Raw genomic sequence first — 5,136 nt, 5'->3', positions numbered from 1 at the left:
CACCCTGACATATACTACATGGTATTTTGATCTAAATGTCAGCTGCCTCAGTTTTGATCAGAAAACCGTGATTAACATTAATATCACCTGACACCTATAACATAAATGTCTTGAGAATGTCATTCGGCAGAGAGATTCACCCATATAACACCAGTGAATGTCAGAGCGAGAGCCAAACTATTTGTTCTGCTTCACTTTTCATTCATATTGATCTGCATTCACAACGAAAAAAGCACATCAAATGAAGTTCATGGAAGCCATGCTTAGGGCACCAGTGAGTGCTTGGCTGACCAGCTGAATTGGAATGGGGAGGATTAATGATGCTCAAAGGTGCCGCACATTTACAAAGTCCACAAGGAAAGCATGCAGTAAAAAACATCCTTTACCAAAAGATTTTATTTTCAAATATGAAAATAAAATGTCAAAATAAAGTGTCAAAATATGGGTAAAAAAGTTCCATTGGCATTGAGCGCAATGATATATTCATGTAAAAATGAACCGAAATGTTTAGTCTGATCTTCACTTCCACTCACAAAATAAAAGTGCCTTACACGAGCTGTCACTGTGTCTGTTACGTTTGAATGTTGACAGATTGTGAACTGATATTTTGGAAAGCTAAAATCTAGAATGTGGTCCCTGACAGTACAGAGCACTCTTACAAAATACGTAATATAAAGACAGAAATTGATATGATATAATAAACCCATCTCTTCCATGGTCACCCGAACCGCTGTGAACAAAACCAAGACCCCCGCTTCTTTTGCCTTCACAAAAGAACAATCACACCACACAACACAACAATCTCAAAATATTATGCAATTCTCAGTATGCCTTACACAGGTGAGTGGGCTTGACAAACCACCTGCAGAAAACACACTCTTTTATCTCTCTGACACTTTAACCGAAACTTGCACCAGTTTGCCACGTTTGCACCAGGCACTTCTTGCAATCACTTTATAGCTAAAAATAAAAATGAAATACAATTTTTAATTCATGAAGAGTGGTTCATATAGTGGGTGGGCTTAACAAACCACCTGTAAAAACACTCTGTACTAAAAAAACAAAACAAACAAAAACAATTCTCCCTATTTACTCTAGGACTTAGTTTTCTATGAGCGCTAACAGTTCCTTTGCATACCTACACTTTGTGTGTGTATTGCCTTGCCTTGTTGAATCGCTAAATCCCTCCTTAATTGTAATTCACCGTGGACAAAAGCATCTGCTAAATGTAAATATTAAGTAATAGTAATAGACACAATCAATGCTTTACACCTACATTTCTCATGTCATTGTTTGGCAGTGTGAGTGTATGTAACCATTCTCTTCCACAGACTGCAAGTCTTTGTTCAGGATTTTCTTTGACAGAAATGTGTTATGTGGCTGCAGTACCACAAGCAAAGCCTCAAAATGCCACTAAATTCCTGAAATAAAAGAATTTCTGGATAATCAGCTCTTTGATAAGGTGAATTCTGCTTCCTCTCCATGCTATGAATTGGATGAACACTTTTCTTTTTTTGATGAATGTTTCATTATTTTAATTTTTTTGTGATTTTTTTCCCCACAACGGATTCATTAAAACCCATCAGACTTAGTGTGCAAAATTTCTGTGTTTGACAAATTTTAGGATATAAATATAAAACAAAATAATAAAAAAATGTAGGACTTCACTGAGCAAAGAGCTTGAGGGATCATACTAAACTTTATTATATTTTGAGTGCTTAAAAACTACCTCACTGGGAGTGTGCCAAATGTAGCATCATTGCGCTTTGGGTGTCCTGAGTTAGAGTCACAACTTGCAGACCTATTAATATTCTGTCTCAAACTTTTTTTTTTTTTTTTAGTCCAACTGCTATTCAATCACAATAAAGGGGACAAAAACAAAAACTAAAAAAACAAAAACTAAAAAAAAATAATAAAAAAAAAAAAAAATATATATATATATATATATATATATATATATATATATATATATATATATATATATATATATGCATTGCTGACAAGCATGATAGTTTAAACTGTAAATTATTATGCCAAATAAAAAAAAATTAAAAAAAAAATCACAGCATCACGGTGGCACAGTGGGTAGCATGTTCACCTCGCAGCAAGAAGGTTGCTGGTTCGACCCCCAGCTGGGCCAGTCGGCATTTCTGTGTGGAGTTTGCATGTTCTCCCCATATTGGCGTGGGTTTCCTCCAGGTGCTCCGGTTTCCCCCACAAGGTTAAAGACATGCGCTAGGTGAATTGAATAAGCTGAATTGGCCATAGTGTTTGTGTGTGAAAGAGTGTATATGGGTGTTCCCCAGGGTTGCGACTGGAAGGGCATCTGCTGCGTAAAACAAATGGTAGATAAGTTGGTGGTTCATTCCGCTGTGGCGACCCCTGATTATTAAAGGGACTAAGCCGAAAAGAAAATGAATAAATAAATAAAAAATTTAAATGACAATTAATAAAACTGTAGCTCTGCCAAAGTTGCTCTAAGATTATTTTGTAAATCATGGAAAAAACGCATGATAGTCATTATTTCTTGCAGCAGTGAATGTCAGAGCGAGAGCCAAACTATTTGTTCTGCTTCACTTTTCATTCATATTGATCTGCGTATACAAAGAAAAAGCACATCAAATGGGGTTCAGGGAGGCTCCAGTTAGAGCCTATGTGCGGCCAGCTGAATTGGAAAGGCAGAGGGATAATGATGCTCGAAGGTGCTGCACATTTACAAATTCCACAAGGCACTCCATCCAGGAAACACATCCTCTGCCAAAAGACCTTAACCATGGCAACTCGGAGCCAGTCGGACTGTGTGTGTAGCCAGGCTAGTGGAGAAATCAATGGGAAAGGACAACAGGGCCTTCATTAAGCTTTGCCTGACCTTCACTTTTCCAGTGAGGTCATTTTTATTTTCGAAACAACAGCGGGGGCATGTCAACAAATTATCAAAGGGAACGCAGTCAGATTTTCGAACAGCGTAGCTCACTGCTTGGTATAATCTACCTCGTAAACAATGAATTATGCATGAGTGTGAGCTTAAATGTACAGTTCTCAGAAGATATTCTTCCTTTTCGTGATGTTGCACGACAAATAAAGACATAATCTGACTCTCTGTACACATCAGATGGATTTAAACTCGGCGTGCGTATATATATATGCTATTTCAGATTTATGCGTACAGAGCGGATACAAAAGCTGATGTGTTAAAAGCAAGCTTTTAAACATGTCTAAAGCATTTGGTGACTTCACGCTGCATGTGTTTAAGGGTATTATTAAGCTATAGACATCTAAGTGGGGGTGTTTTAAGTAGTTTTGGAATTGTGTTAAAAATAACTGCACAAACAGCAGCTGCAATTTAAGGGAACACTGTTGTGAAGAAAGCTTTCAAAACTTTAGGGGTAGTGAGATTTATTTTTTTATTTTTTATTTTTGAATGTATGTATGCATCTATTAGGGCTGCACAATATATCATATCAACATCAATATTGCAATGTGCAACTCCTCAAAAGTCACACTGCAGAATCTAATTTCAGTTTAGTTTATTCATCCGTTAGCAAATTTAAGTTGGATTATACTGTAGTTGACCATTAACCACAATGTGAAGTTTAACCTTAATGGAGTGAAAGTTTTTCATTTGCTTTTAAGGCCTGTGACATTTCAAGTGCATTAAAACCATTTGTGTATAAGAAATTACCAGTGATGAAAAATAACGGCACAATAAAAAAACTGCGTTAAAGGCAAGAATGTTTTTGTATCGTGTAACTTATGCCCAGGAAAAAGAGTCTCTTTGTGTCGGTGACAATTAATTCTCTAATCTAATAATGCACCTCACGTCTTCATATGTCACCACAAAATTAGTGGCTAAGTACATGTTACAAGCTCTGTTACAAAATGAGGAGGCAAAGGCGTTTCTGTGTGGAGTTTGCATGTTCTCCCTGCGTTTCCATGGGTTTTCGTGTTCCGGTTTCCCCCACAGTTCAAAGACATGCGGTACAGATAAACTGGGTAGGCTAAATTGTCCGTAGTGTATGAGTGTGTGTGAATAAGTGTTTGTGGATGTTTCTTAGAGATGGGTTTCAGCTGGAAGGGCATCCACTGCGTAAAAACGTGCTGGATAAGTTGGCGGTTCATTCCGCTGTGGCGACCCCGGATTAATAAAGGGACTTAGCCGACAAGAAAATGAATGAATGAATGAATATTCAATTACTGTAAAGCAGAATACTTTTAGACTCTGAAAACAATAAAAGACTGTTTGCTTAAGTTCTATTTTTCTGTACTGATTTATTCTACGCTTGTAGATTGCTTATTATATTTATATTTTATTATAATCATCCCAATCAATCTAATATGATAAATTCTTTCCTAATAGATATTCAAGGTAAAATTGTAATATATAAATATAAAATTGCAGAATAAAAAAAATATTGCAATGTTAGATTTTTCCAATATCGTGCAACCTCTAGCATGTATGCATTTAAAGTAGCTTATAATATTCTATACATATGCATAAGTACTACAAAATTTGATTTTAGTATTTGTAATGTTATTTTTTTTTAAATCTTGTTTTTTAATGCTTAGACTTGCTTAGCATACGAGTTTCATGAAAAATTTAACTGAACATTGATTCAATTGAACATTGAATGACACGGACAGCGGCTGCTAAGAGAGACACTGCAGCACTGCTGAAAATTGTGGCTGTTTACAGGGGTATGATGGATAAATATGAATTTGTAGCTTAATTGTTAATGGTCTCGAACAGCATTTCCTGTTGTTTACATCCTTGTTTACGTCTAGCATACCGTTAATGCTAGAAACTATGCATGTAATAGATCAATTTTAACAAATAAAAATACTTACAAGTTGTGGCTCACAATCCACAGCTTTGTCGGTTGGAGGTGTGTTTAGCCGAAGCTTTCTCTGCTGCATTACAGTGCCACTGGCCATGCAGGGTGTGCGTGAGCTGAATGCGCATAACCTGAAGCGTTTGTGATCTTACTAGCCCGGATGTATTTTTTGTAGTCCCCAATTGTTGTTCGCTGTAGGCTTTCCTAAGCTTATTCTGTAAAAGCCAATGTGTCCCTTTGCATTGAACTTTGAGCATATTACATTCAGAGATGTTGTTTATGTTCAAACAGCTACATTACACAT

General features: G+C 36.4%; 1 protein-coding gene across 4 annotated transcripts in view; it reads right to left on the bottom strand.

The window, feature by feature from the left end:
- lrp1bb (low density lipoprotein receptor-related protein 1Bb) overlaps positions 1–5,136 on the bottom strand; it is a 631,192-nt gene that overhangs the window by 433,158 nt on the left and 192,898 nt on the right. The window lies entirely within an intron of this gene.

The sequence above is a fragment of the Danio rerio genome, chromosome 9 (assembly GCF_052040795.2).
Source record: "Danio rerio strain M-AB ecotype USA chromosome 9, GRCz13ab, whole genome shotgun sequence".
NCBI classification, from domain to species: Eukaryota; Metazoa; Chordata; class Actinopteri; order Cypriniformes; family Danionidae; genus Danio; species Danio rerio.
This window is presented reverse-complemented; position numbering and strand designations above follow the sequence as displayed.